Source organism: Myodes glareolus, chromosome 2, assembly GCF_982192425.1.
Source record: "Myodes glareolus chromosome 2, mMyoGla1.1, whole genome shotgun sequence".
Taxonomy (NCBI): Eukaryota; Metazoa; Chordata; class Mammalia; order Rodentia; family Cricetidae; genus Myodes; species Myodes glareolus.
This window is the reverse complement of record NC_142027.1, coordinates 140,068,517-140,083,501: the sequence shown is the minus strand read 5'-3', so window position 1 is coordinate 140,083,501 and position 14,985 is coordinate 140,068,517. Positions and strand designations below refer to the sequence as shown.

Below are 14,985 nucleotides of genomic sequence, written 5' to 3'. Positions count from 1 at the left end.
CTTTTTTTGTTGTTAAAATAATATGTTTGAAAATTTCATTCATGTACACAGTGCATTCTGCACCAATTCACCAAGTCCACCAACTTCAAACCCAACAACTCACCCTCCTACTAATATTTCTTTTGTATTGCTTTTGATTTTTGCGCTGTGAGCTATTGACTTCAAACAAGTCACCTATAAGTGTATGGGTGTAAAACTATCCCCTGGAGGATCAATAGTTATTAAACAAATGACTACACCACTAAAGACAATGGCTTCCCCTCCTCCAACAGCCAGAAACTGGCAAGAACTTTACAGGAAGGAGCGAATTTCATAACTAATTCTTCTTCCATTCATTTATTCCCATCTTTTGCAATGTTCCCTGAGTCTTGGAACAGGAAACAGGGAAATTGCTTTGAGGGTCAAGAAGTCAATAGTAATATTTTATTCCCTTGACCAGCCATAGTTATTTCTTTGCATTAATTTCATTTTATTGATTTTTATTGAACTCTACATTTTTCTCTGTTCCCCTCCCTGCCTCTTCCCTCCCTCCTTCAACACTTCCCCAATGTCCCCATGCTCCCAATTTATTCAGGAGATCTTATCTTTTTCTACTTCCCATGTCGATTAGATCGATGTAAGTCTCTCTTAGTGTTCTCATTGTTGTCTAAATTCTCTGGGATTGTGCTTTGTAGGCTGATTTTCTTTGCTTTATGTTTAAAAACCACCTATGAGTGTTTTTGATCTTGGGCATTCTTACAGGTGTAAGATGAAATCGCAGAGTTGTTTTGATTTGCATTTCTCTGATGACTAAGAATGTTGAACATTTCCTTAAATTAACAAGTGGTGCTGGCATAATTGGATATCAACATGTAGAAGAATGAAAATAGATCCATATCTATTACCATGAACCAAATTCAAGTCCAAATGGATCAAAGACCTCAACATAAAGGCAGCCACACTGAAACTTAGGGAAGAGAATGTGGGAAGTACACTTGAACACATTGGCACAGGAGACCACTTCCTAAATATTACCTCAGCAGCACAGACACTGAGAACAACAGTTAATAAATGGGACCTCCAGAAACTGAAAAGCTTCTGTAAAGTAAAGGGCATGGTCAACAAGACAAAATGACAGCCTACAGAATGGGAAAAGATCTTCACTAACCCAACATCAGACAGAAGTCTGATATCCAAAACATATAAAGAACTCAAGATATTGAGCTCCAAAAGAACATATCCAATTTAAAAATGGAGTACAGAAGAAGGTGAACATGAAGAAAATCTTATAGTTATCATCTTGGATATTGGAAGTAGACAAGATTGCCAGGCAAACTTGGGTGCAGGGGTGGGGGTGGGGGATGGAAGTAAGGGGAGATGGTTAGAGAGAAGGGAGAGGGGGAGGATTGGGGATGGCTTAGGGGAATGGGAGGGGGGAGGAAGGATGGATATGGGACTAGGGAAGTGTATATCTCAACTAAGGGAACCATTTTAGGGTTTGCAAGAGTCTTGATTCTGGAGGGGTTCCCAGGCCCAAGGAGAGGTCCCCAGATTGTTTCCTGGGCAGCAGAGAAGAGTGTACTTGAACTGGTCCTGGTCCATAACCATACTGATGAATATTTTGTATATCACCATAGATCGTTCATCGGGCGATGGATGGAGATAGAGATAGAGACACACATTGGAACACTGGACTTAACTCCCTAGGTCCAAATGAGAAGCAGAAGAAGGGAGAACGTGAGCAAGAAAGGCAGGACTAGAGGGAACCTTCATTTTTTTTTGCCAGAAAAGGATACCTTTATTTGGAGCCAAAGACATGACACAGACACTGGTTTGGCCTCTGAACGAGCTAGAGTTTTCTGTAAATTGGGGCCATGAGATGGGGCCATCCCATCTTTCTTGCCTTCCCAAGTCCCATCACACACAGTTCTGAAGTCCCTACAATAAGAAGCCTTTTCATCTACAAACACCACATGGTCTAACTCTGCCTTTGCTGCATTGCCCTCCTCCCAAAGCTAGCTGGGCTTCCCACTTTTGAAAGTTCAATTCTTTTCCTGGAGGGGGTTCTCCACTGCCTCCTTGGTCCAGACTTTGGTCCAAAATGCCACTTCCTTATCCTTCAGCCCATGGGCTGCCTGAGTGGTGGTGCCAATCTTCAAGTATCCTTCCTTCTGATTGTATTCTGGCCATACAGGCAATGTCTTCTCATTGGGGTTCCCGTTCCGAGCAAAATTGCCCCAAAATTTCATCATCATCTTGCTAATGTTGATCTCTTCACTTGAGGCACCCCCTTTTGTAAACGGGGCACCGAATACTGAGAAGAGTTCATCCCCATGGTCTCCCATCACCGTCTCAGGTTTCAGATCCGATGAGAAGCTTGGGTGATACTGAAATTCATACATGTAGACAGGGGCTCCAGCATATCTGTAAGGACGAGCCACAATGACAGATGGCAGAGCAAATAACACATCTCCGATCAAGTCTACAAACAGGTCTCTGTTTTTGACAATGTCTTCTGCCCCTCCTAAGTATTCCTTAATGACTGCAGGAATCACATCCTCAGGGACATTGAGAAAGGGACTAGACTTCCTCAGAAGAGATGTGCTGTCTTCTGGTCCAGTTTGCCTGCAGAGAGTGGATACCACATAATTTGTTGATGCCCACCATGTAGGGGACAGTTTTGAAGTTCTTCTCAGCCAGGATTTCTTCTGGAGACTTCGGCAGAAACTCTCCATCAACCACAGTAGGGAGGAAGGGGCAGCTCTCTCTGGGGTCTTCAAATAAATTGACCTTAGAAGGTTTCAACTTCAGGTTGATCTGCATGAGTTCGTCCTCTGTCTTCTGGCGAAGGCAGTTAACCATGACAGCTGATGTGGTGGTTTTACACCCAGCAGCAATGGCAACTTGCTATGCAAAATCAAAAGCAACAGCAGAGGTCAAGATCAATGGCCCTTCCCGCCATCCATGTAGACGGAAGGGTTTGCTGCCAGCTTCAATTTCTGAAGAAGGCAGGGAGTTCTTGGAAATTTTCTGAAACCACAGGCATGTGACCAGCAGAGGTTGACATCTGCTTCTAATTGAAATGATGGCATTATATCTATATCTCAGTTACTTGAACTTTAAAAATGATCACATTGTCAAAGCAGAGGACTTAACACATATCAGTGGAGAGCAAGATGAAGAACAAGAGATCTTAAATTTCACTGTATGCTCACAAAAGCCTTCCCCACTCTCTGCTCATTTCCTTTTCATTTTTCTACCAATAAATAAGGGTGATTATTGCACCTGCCTAGTAAGGAAAGCTAGTTCCAGTGAAGGAAGGTTTAATATCTCTATACATCATATTTTTATGAGAAAGTAATTTTATTAAATTATAAAAGTTTCCATTTCCGCCCCTCCTCCCAACACCCTCCCACTCCCCCCACTCCCTCTCCTACTCCCTCTCCATCCCTAAGAGCAGTCAGGGTTGCCTGCCCTATGGGAAGTTCAAGTTCCTCCCCCTTCCCTCCAGGTCCAGGAAGGTGAGTATCTAAACAGACTGGATCCCCAAAATCCAGTATATGCAGAGGAAACAAGTCCCAGTATCATTGTCAATGGCTTTTCAGAAAGACTCCAGGCCAGCCACATTCAGAGAATCCGGCCACATTCAGAGAATCTGGTTGGATCACGTCCTCGTTCAGTCCCAGTCCAACTGGCCTTGGTGAACTCTCATTAGATCAGTCCCCTTGTATCAGTGGGTGATCGCATCTGTCTCAGTCCCGCTTTACTTTTTCAATCTCTTCCTCCTTCTGCTCCTCATTTGGACCTTGGGGGGCTCAGTCCAGTGCTCCAATGTGGGTCTCCGTCTGTATCGCCATCCATCGCCGGATGAAGGTTCCCTCTGGTCTTGCCTTCTTTGCTCACGTTCTCTTTCCTTCTGCTTCTCGTTTGGACCTAGGGAGTTAAGTCCAATGTTCCAATGTGGGTCTCTGTCTCTATCTCCATCCATCGCCAGATGAAGGATCTATGGTGATAAGCAACATATTCATCAGTATGGTTATGGGCCAAGGCCGGTTCAGGCACCCTCTCCTCTGTCCAGAGAACAATCTGGGGGATCTCTCCTTGGACCTGGGATCCCATATATAATCAAGTCTCCTGTAAACGCTAAAATGACTCCCTTAGTTGAAATATATTCTTCCCTGATCCCATATTCATCCTTCCTCCCTCCCCCCATCCCAGTCCACCGAGCTTTCCCCATTCCTCCCCTACTCCCTTCTCTCTAACCCTCTCCCCTTCCAACAACCCTCCCAGCCCGCCCATGCACCCGAGGTTACCTGGGACTCTTGTCTATTTCTTATCTTCTGGCGGATAGCTAAATAATCTTCATCAGGTTCACCTTCTTATTTAGCTTCTCTAGGATCACGAATAATAGGCTCAAAGACCTTTAATTATGGTTAGAATCCACTTATGAGTGAATACATACCGTGTTCCTCTTTTTGGGTCTGGCTCACCTCACTCAGTAAAGCGTTTTCTATTTCCATCCATTTGCATGCAAAATTCAAGATATCATTGTTTTTTACCGCTGAGTAAAACTCTAATGTGTATATGTTCCACGCCTTTTTTAACCATTCTTCTATTGAGGGGCACCTAGGTTGTTTCCAGGTTCTGGCTATCACAAATAGTCTGCTATGAACATAGTTGAACAAATGCTTTTGTAGTATGTTAGGGAATCTCTTGGGTTTATTCCCAAGAGTGGAATTGCTGGGTCCTGAGGGAGGTTGACTCCCAGTTTCCTGAGAAACCGCCACACTGATTTCCACAGTGGCAGCACAAGTTTGCATTCCCACCAACAATGGATGAGTGTTCCCCTCATTCCACATCCTCTCCAGCATAGGCTATCATTGGTGTTTTTGAGTTTGGCTATTCTGACAGGTGTAAGATGATATCTCAATGTTGTTTTGATTTGCATTTCCCTGATCGCGAAGGAGGTTGAGCATGACCTTAAGTGTCTTCTGGCCATTCGAAGTTCGTCTGTTGTGAATTCTCTGTTCAGTTCAGTACCCCATTTTTTAATTGGGTTAATTAGAGTTTTAGGGTCTAGTTTCTTGAGTTCTTTGTATATTTTGGAGATCAGACCTTTGTCTGATGAGGGGTTTGTGAAGATCTTCTCCCAGTCGGAAGGTATACTTTTTGTCTTACTGACAGTGTCCTTTGCTTTACAGAAGCTTCTCAGTTTCAGTACGTCCCATTTAATCTATGTTTCTCTTATTGTCTGCACTCCTGAGGTTCTGCTTAGGAAGTGGTCTCCTGTGCCTATATCTTGTAGACTACTTCCCACTTTCTATTCTATCAGGTTCAAAGTGGTCGGATTAATGTTGATGTCTTTAATCCATTTGGACTTGAGTTTTGTGCATGGTGATAGATATGGATCTACTTTCATTCTTCTACAGGTTGACATCCAGTTATGCCAGCACCATTTGTTAAAGAAGCTATCCTTCTTCCATTGTATACCTTTAGCTCCCTTGTCGAAAATTAGGTATTCATAAGATTGTGGGTTAATACCCAGGTCTTCTATTTGATTCCATAGGTCGACTTCTCTGTTGTTATGCCAATACCAAGCTGTTTTCAACACTCTGTATTAGAGTATTGTATTATTGCTCTGTAATAGAGTTTGAAGTCAGGGATGGTAATGGCTCCAGAAGTTCCTTTATTGTATAAGATTGCTTTGGCTATCCTGGGTTTTTTGTTTTTCCATATAAACTTGATTATTGTTCTCTCAAGGTTTATGAAGAAGTTTGGTGGGATTTTGATGGGGATTGCATAGAATCTATAGATTGCTTTTGGTAGAATTGTCATTTTTACCATGTTGATTCTCCCAATCCAAGAGCAGGGGAGGTCTTTCCATTTTCTGGTATCCTCCTCAATTTCTTTCTTCAAGGACTTAAAGTTCTTGTCAAATAGGTCTTTCACTTCCTTGGTTAGAGTTACCCCAAGATATTTTATGCTATTTGTGGCTATCATGAAAGGTGATGTTTCTCTGATTTCCCTCTCTGCTTCTTTATCCTTTGTGTATAGGAGGGCAACCGATTTTTTGGAGTTGATCTTGTATCCTGCCACGTTACTAAAGGTGTTTATCAACTGTAGGAGTTCTTTGGTAAAGTTTTTGTGGTTGCTTATGTACACTATCATATCGTCTGCAAATAACGAAAGTTTAACATCATCCTTTCCAATTCGAATCCCCTTGATCCCCTTATGTTGTCTTATTGCTATTGCTAGAACTTCAAGCACTATATTGAAGAGGTATGGAGAATGGACAGCCTTGTCGTGTTCCTGATTTTAGTGGAATGGTTTTGAGTTTCTCTACGTTCACTTTGATGTTAGCTGTCGGCTTGCTGTATATTGCTTTTATTATATTTAGGTATGATCCTTCTATCCCCAATCTCTTCAACACCCTTATCATAAAGGGATGTTGAATTTTGTCAAATGCTTTTTCAGCATCCAATGAAATGATCATATGGTTTTTTTCTTTCAGTTTATTTATATGGTGGATTACATTGATAGATTTGCGTATGTTGAACCAGTCCTGCATCTCTGGGATGAAGCCCACTTGATCATAATGGATAATTTTTCTAATGTATTCTTGGATTCGGTTTGCCAATATTTTATTGAGTATTTTTGCATCAATGTTCATGAGTGAGATTGGTCTGTATTTCTCTTTCTTGGTTGTGTCTTTGTGTGGTTTTGGTATCAGAGTAACTGTAGCTTCATAAAAAGAGTTTGGCAATGATTCTTCTGTTTCTATATTGTGAAATACATTAAGGAGTATAGGTATTAGCTCTTTCGGGAAGTTCTGGTAGAATTCTGCATTGAAACCATCTGGTCCTGGGCTTTTTTTGGTAGGGAGATTTTTGATAACAGCTTCTAATTCTTCGCGACTGACAGGTCTATTTAGATTATTCACTTGGTCTTGGTTCAACTTTGGTATATGGTACTTATCTAAAAAAAGTCCATTTCTTTTACATTTTCCAACTTTGTGGCATATAAATTTTCGTAGTAAGATCTAATGATTCTCTGAATTTCCTCTGTGTCTGTGGTTATGCCCCCCTTTTCATTTCTGATCTTATTAATTTGCATGTTCTCTCTCTGCCGTTTGATTAATTTGGCTAGGGGTTTGTCAATCTTGTTGATTTTCTCCAAGAACCAGCTTTTTGATTCATTGATTCTTTGGATTGTTTTCTCTATTTCTATTTTGTTGATTTCAGCCCTCAGTTTGATTATTTCCAGTCTTCTAGACCTCCTGGGTGAATCAGCTTCTTTTTATTCTAGATCTTTCATGTGTGCTGTTAAGTCTCCAATGTGTGCTTTCTCCGTTTTCTTTAACTGGGCACTTAATGCTATGAACTTTCCTCTTAGCACTGCTTTCATAGTGTCCCATAGGTTTGAGTATGATGTGTCTTTATTTTCATTAAATTCAAGGAAGACTTTACTTTCTTTCTTTATTTCTTCCTTGACCCAGGGGTGATTCAGTAGTTGACTGTTCAACTTCCATGAGTTTGTTGGCTTCCTGGGGGTAGCACTGTTGTTGAATTCTAACTTTAATCCATGGTGGTCTGACAAGACACAGGTGGTCACCAATATTTTTTTTTATCTGTGGAAGTTTGCTTTGTTACCGTGTATGTGCTCAATTTTCGAGAAGGTTCCATGAGCTGCAGAGAAGAAGGTATATTCTTTCCTATTTGGGTGGAATGTTCTATAGATGTCTGTTAAGTCCATTTGATTCAATACCTCCAATAATTCTCTTATTTCTCTGCTAGGTTTCTGTCTGATTGACCTGTACATTGGTGAGAGAGGAGTGTTGAAGTCTCCTACTATTAGTGTCTGTGGATTGATGACTGCCTTGAGTTCTAGAAGTGTTTCTTTTACATAAGTAGGAGGTTTTATATTAGGGGCATAGATATTCAGGATTGAGACTTCCTCCTGATGAATTGTTCCTGTTATGAGTATAAAATATCCATCTCCATCTCTTCTGATTGATTTTAGTTTGAAGTCAATTTTGTCAGATATTAGAATGGCCACACCCGCTTGTTTCTTAGGTCCGTTTGCTTGGAAAACCTTTTCCCAATCCTTTATTCTGAGTAGATGTCTGTCTTTGTGGTTGAGGTGTGTTTCTTGTAAACAGCAGAATGTTGGATCCTGTTTTCATATCCAATCTCTTAGTCTGTGCCTTTTTATAGGTGAATTGAGTCCATTAATATTAAGTGATATTAATGACCAGTGGTTGTTGACTCCTGTTATTATTATTTTTTTGTTTGCTTGTTTAATAGAGTTTGTATGTGTCCCTTCTTTGAGTTAAGCTCGTGAAGGGTCGCTAGATGTCTGAGTTATTGTAGGCAGTTTTGGCAATGTTGGATTCCTTGGATTGCAATTTTCCTTCTATTACTTTCTGTAAGGCTGGGTTTGTGGCTACGAAGTGTTTAAATTTGTTCTTATCCTGGAATATGTTGTTTTCTCTATTGATAGTGAATGATAGCTTGTCTGGGTATAGTAGTCTGGGTTTGCATCCATGGTCTCTTAGTTTCTGCAGTACCTCTATCCAGGACCTTCTGGCTTTAATGGTTTCCGTAGAGAAGTCTGGTGTAAGTCTGATAGGTTTACCTTTATAAGTTACTTGACCTTTTTCGTTTGCAGCTCTTAATATTCTTTCTTTAATCTGTATGTTTTGTTTTTTGATATTATAATGCGAAGGGATGGGGTTTTTTTGATCCAGTCTATTCGGTGTTCTGTATGCTTCTTGAACCTTCATAGGAATATCATTCTTTAGGTTGGGAAAGTTTTCTTCTATAATTTTGTTGAATATATTTTCTGGGCCTTTGATCTGCAGTTCTTCTCCTTCTTCAATCCCTATTATTCTTAGATTTTTTTTATTGTGTCCCAGATTTCTTGAATGTTTTGTGATGAGAATTTGTTGGATTTGCTGTTTTCTTTGATCAGAGCATTTATTTTCTCTTTGGTATCTTCAGACTCTGAGATTCATTCTTCCATCTCTTGTATCCTATTGGTTGTGCTTGATTCTGTATTCTCTGTTCATTTACCTAGATTTTCCATATCCAGTCAGCCCTTGTTTATTGTTTTCTTCATTGCCTCCATTTCAGTTTTCAATTCTTGAACTGTTTCCATTACCTGTTTGATTGTTTTTTCTTGGTTTCCCAGTGTATCATTCACAGATTTACTCATTCCTTCAAACTTTTTGTTATACTTCTCATCCATTTCTTTACTCAATTCTTCAATCTTTTTGTTGTACTTCTCATCCAGTTCTTTAAGGGAATTATTCATATCCTGTTTAAAGGACTCTATTGCTTTCATAATGGGACTTTTTTCCACTTCTTCTGAATTAAGAGGTTCAAGTCCTTCTATTGTAGGTTCGTTGGGATCTGGTGATTTCATGTTGTTTTTTAGATTGTTGGAGGAGTTCTTGACTTGGTGTCTGCCCGTCTCTTCCTTCAACTGCTCTATATTGGATCTTCTGGTACCAGGTCAGGTTCCCTTGTTGGATAGGGACTTCACTGACAGAAGGTCTACCTTTCCTCAGGCAGTCTATTGAAACACAGGCACTCCCTCCTGCCGGGTTGCACTCACAGCCCCGGCCCAGCATGCAAAGGAGCTACTCTGGGGAGATTTTGTGGCCCCAGGGGGAAGGGGGGAAGAAAGGAAGGTGTACCTGGATGAAGGCTGGGATGGGATTTGGGAGAGCTCCGCAGGGTGGAGCCACCACTGCAGGGTGACCAGAAAGTCGAGGGGGGCGGGGAAAGTCTGAATTCCTCCTAGCCGAAGCCCTCAGGCCAGGAGCAAACTCACCCCTCCTCCAATGGATGTCTGCTAGAAGTTTACTGTCTCTTGCTGGCCGGGAATGTGGCTGAGCTGATTCAGGGCCTACCTGTCCTCAGGCAGGCTCTCAAAGCACAGGAACTGCCCCTGCCCAGCTGAGCCCACAGCCCAGGCTCAGCGTGTAAGGGAGCAGCTCTGGGGAGATCTTGTGGCCCCAGGGGGAGGGAAGAAAGAGAGGAAGGTGTACCTGGATGAAGGCTGGGATGGGATTTGGGACTATACATCATATTTTAAAGAAAGCCTAGACAGCACAAATTATATGAAGATATATCCAGACTTAGAGAACGTGGTTTGAGTGGAGCCCTGCAGGCTTTCTGGCTCAGCCATTCTCATGTCTGGTATTCCTTGAGCATCTTTAATTTTGTCATACGACATTTTCCAATTCCAGTTTCCCCTCCCCCAACTCCTCCCAGATCCTCCTACCTCCACACCTACCCCAAATTCACACTCTTTCCAGCTCTCTCTCTCGTGATAACATATAATAATACATCTCATAATAATAATAGTAGCAATAATGATGATGAGGAGGAGGAGGGTTATAACAACAAATAGGAAAATGGTCAAAGAAAAGCGCATGCGCACGTGCACACACACACACACACACACACACACACACACACACATACACACACACCTCCAAAAATGTTACTGGGTTTATTTTGTGTTGGCCCCGTATGGGGCCTACCCTTACTAGTAAGTTGTATATTCAGTGAGCTTCTGTCAGAGATCACTATTTTGGGGGGGGAGGAGAACATTTTATTTTATTTTTTTGCATGTTTTATTTTTTTTTATTAATTAATTTATTTGTTTATGAAAATTTTCACTTCCTCTCCTCCTCCCCATACCCTCCCATTCTCCCCACTCCCTCTCCTCCTCCCCCCCACTTCCTCCCCTCCTTCCTCTCCAGTCCTAAGAGCAGACAAAAGACAGGGAGAAGAGATAAGAAATGCTATCTTCTGGACATCATATTGTGGATATACACCATCAACTCATAACATCTGTAGATTCTTGCTTGTTGGCATACAAAATAGTTCCACAATAGCTCAGAATAGCGTATAGCAAAGGTTTATTTATCTGGGAGTAAACTTGCCGAAAGAGTAGTGATCTGGGGACAGTGGTACCTGGATCAGTATAGATGTGGATTTGGATATGGTTAAAGAATAAGCAGACTGAGTATGTGAGTTTTTCTATCTTACTCAGAAAATGAATAGTAATCTCTTTGCTTCTGTTCACTGACTTGTCACAGAAGATACCAAGAAGAGCTTGGCACACCAGCATGACACTGGAGCAATATCCCTGGTTCCAGAACACAAAACATTGTTGAGATTTCCATTTTCTAGTCACCATTCTTAAAACTTCTTTTTGATCAAGCTCTAGGGATAATATGGGAGGCACAAATTGGAGTTTGTATATACATATTTTTGTCTCCTATATTTGTGAGGAGGTCACAAGGTTAAGGGGTAGACATGGGATGTGAGTGTGATTGAGGCACATTATGTGACATGCCTCCCAAAAATCAATAAAAGCATTATGTTGGAAAAATTTACTTTTTTCCATCTAAGTTTTTTTATTTTTGAGATTATAATATAGTTATTTCTTTCCTTCATTTCTTTGATGGAAACTGTCCCATGTGCCCTTCCTTCCTCTTTTGTAAATCCATAGTCTCATTCTCATTATTTTTTGTTGCATGCATATATGATTAGTTTGTATATACACATTCCTAAATATAACATCTCAGTCTGTATAATGTTACTTGTGTGTGTATTTTCAGGATTGATCATTTGGAATTGAATAGCAAACTGGTGTACTCTTCCCTGGAAAAGACAGTTTTCCCCCTTCTCAGCATTCCTTAGTTTTCTTTAGCACTTTCTGTAGGATTGAGGACTCATGGGCTTTCCCCTGTCCACATTTACATATCTATTGGTGTCATCATGTTCAGCTCATATTTAGACAATCATGTTAGTGAAACTTCTGACATGACTAGGAGATACAATTTCATGATCACCTCACTGATTCTTGGGCTCTTACAGTCATTCTGCCTACTCTTTCATAATGCTCTTGAGCCTCAGGTGTGGGGATAATTTTAGATGTATCCATTGGAATCTGGCTTTACATCTCTCCATTTTCTTTGGTTATGATTTTCTTTAATGGACCCCATCTGCTGTAAAGAGAATTTCTTTGCTGAGGAAATTATCCACAACCACACTTACCTGCAAGTACAATACTTATCTGCATGTACAAGGACAAATGTTCAGGCTATATTTAGGGATTGTGTTTACTTAGTGAAATGGTGGTTGTAGATTTCTCTCCAAGATCCATGACTACACTAAAGCCAAGTAATTGGCTAAGTTTTCAGCCTAAGTCATGGTTTCCCTCTTATTGAGTGGTTCTTAAGTCCAATCAAATATTTGTTGGTTACTGCTAAGATATTCATGCCACTAATGCACCCTTAGGGTTGTAATGCCATGCTTGCCACTGGTGTGATTCATAGACATCATAACTAGGTAGGATTGGTTGTTGCTTCACTTTCTTTGGAAGCTTGCATGGTTCCTGTTGTGCCATGAAAGTCCTCAGAAGGAGGCATTTATGTCACATCCCAGCTCAGAGTCTTCTGGCTCTGTATCTGAAGCAATAAGGACTTAGCTTCCACCTCTGGTGGGCAACCAAGGAAAATAACAATGGCCTTCATGTTTGGGGCATCTCCTAAAGAACCCTGACCAACAACTCAAAACAGGGGTCTGGTATTAGTTATTCTATTAGGTGGTCTTTAATGCTTGGAGAGGGCACCATTAGGCCAAATGAGAAAATTTTATTTAAACTATATATATTTATACAAAAAGTACATGTAGTATAGAATTTTGATTTAGGTAGTTAATAGTATGATTACTTATAACTTTTCAGACATAATAACTGTAATTTTATTTTTCTTCTTCCTTTGTATACATGTATCTCAATCCCCTTCCTCTCCCTTAGAAGCTCCACTTTTCCAGTTTTTCTGAATGGATATTTTATATGCTGCTATTCTGCTCTCTATTGCAACTCATATCATAACAGTGGCCTCTTTTATATTCCATGGTTTCTGAAGTTAGTCCAGAATCTGTAGCTGTACTCACAACTAAAGATTTGTTTCTAGGAACTTCCATTAAGAGATAAACACGTGACATGTGTCTTTTCGGATCTGGGTCATCTCACTCAATATGGTATTTCCTTGTTCAATCATATTATTTATAAATTTCATGATTTCATTATTAACAGCTGAATAGTATTCCAAAGTGTATATGTACCACAATTTTATTGTCCAATCATTATATGAAGGATATTTAGCTTATTTCTACATTCTACTATTGTGAAGAAAGCAACAATGAACATGGCTGAGGAAATGTCTGTGGTGTCAGATTGTGAATCAGATGGGTATAATTCAAGGAGTGGTACAACTGAGTCATATGGTAGACTTAATTTTAGCTTTTTGTGAGTTCTCTACAATGATTTTCATGGTGGCTTCACCAGTTTGCAGTTCCAACAAAGAAATTTTCTAGCACAAAAACCCGAGCAGAAGAGTTCGAGATCTCATTAAAAGGCTATGATATACTGTCTACGTGTATCCTTCATATCACTGTTTCATTTCATTCAGGACATCTATCCTTGAAGCCATAGACAGATGAAGGCATAAAGATGAAAAGAATAAGACTAGAGGATAGACTGTACCCACTCTCTTTGTTTTATAACCTAGTTTAGCAACATTTATTCTTATCCATTCTGGTTTTGATCAGAACATGGGTTTTAAGGGCTATGAGAATTATGTATATAACTCAGTAAAATTTAAATATTCAACCTTTATTTTATTGTTTGAAATATAAAAAGTCTTTGTATGTTTTAACTATTTATTTTGTTTCTAGCTTCATTTGTCTAATTTGGATTACCCCAGTGGGAATATATATTGTTTCATGCTAGTTTGTTTTTCAATATATCACAGAAAATTTCCTGCCATTCATGTTGAGGAAACTTTCCACTTCCCTTGACCAACCTTACACTGGGAACAGCCTCCCATTCTTTGTAAAACAGAGGGCTTTTTTTCTTATTTTGTAAAAATCAAAATTTCTGATGAAAAAGTCCATGGTAAAAGGAATATTGACATCTAAAATAGGGACACAGATGGGACCTAACATTTGCCTTTACTTTTTCTGTCTTCTTCACTTTGCCTGAATCCTGTCTTGGCCACCTGCAGATATGTAAACCCACTCCATTGCCCCTTCAGTGAGGATACCAGAGGAAGCAGCGCCTTCTTCTGGCAGTTGCTATCACAATTTCTCTGGGTGGAATTAGTCTTGCCTTTGTGTCTGCAGAGCTCAGTGCTTGAACACTGTCTCTCAGATTTACATCTTAAGACAAAAGGCACATCTGTCAAACAGTTCCACTGCAGCTCCTTTGCCAATTCCTTTAATAGCAGTGCTGTCCACGACATTTTCTCACTGCTGTTTCTGTAAACTTGCGGGGCAGGACATCTATGGTTATTCTAAAGTAGCTTGATGATATCAAGCTGATTTCCCAGCCTGGCCATAAGAAGTAGTTCTGAGGGACTTGACCAAGAATCAGAAGGAGCAAAGGCCATCTGAACAATGCAGGTCACTTTATTTATTTATTTATTTATTTATTTATTTATTTATTTATTTATGATTAACTTCTTTATAAAAATTATTTTTAAAACAATTTCATATTGATTCTTTGGGAATTTCTCATCATGTACCCTAGTCCTGCTCACCAACCAGTCTGTCCATGCCCTCCACTTACCCTTGAAGCATCCCCTCAAATTCCTCAAAAAATCAGTTAAGTACATAGGAGCTCTGAGCCAGAGTCAGAGAATATAGAATTGTAATTTGGTTATAATTTCCTAATTGTCATTTTAATTTATTTTTTATTAGTCAAAATAGAAAACAAACTTTTTCATTATACATACCAATCCAAGTTCCCATAGCCTCCCTCCTCCCTTTCCTTCTAGTTACCCCTTCCACAACATCCCCATCCACTCCACAGAGAGGGTAAAGCACATGGCTTTGGGGAACATTCACGGCTCTCCCTACTATATCTAGGATGAGCAAGGTATCCATCCAAAGAGAATAGGTTCCCAAAAAGCCAGTATAAGCA

At 40.1% G+C, this 14,985-nt stretch overlaps 1 pseudogene; it reads right to left on the bottom strand.

Moving 5' to 3' along the window:
* Positions 1–1,906: 1,906 nt before the first annotated feature.
* LOC125393190 (liver carboxylesterase 1-like) lies at positions 1,907–14,305 on the bottom strand (annotated as a pseudogene).
* Between the last annotated feature and the right edge of the window lie 680 nt (positions 14,306–14,985).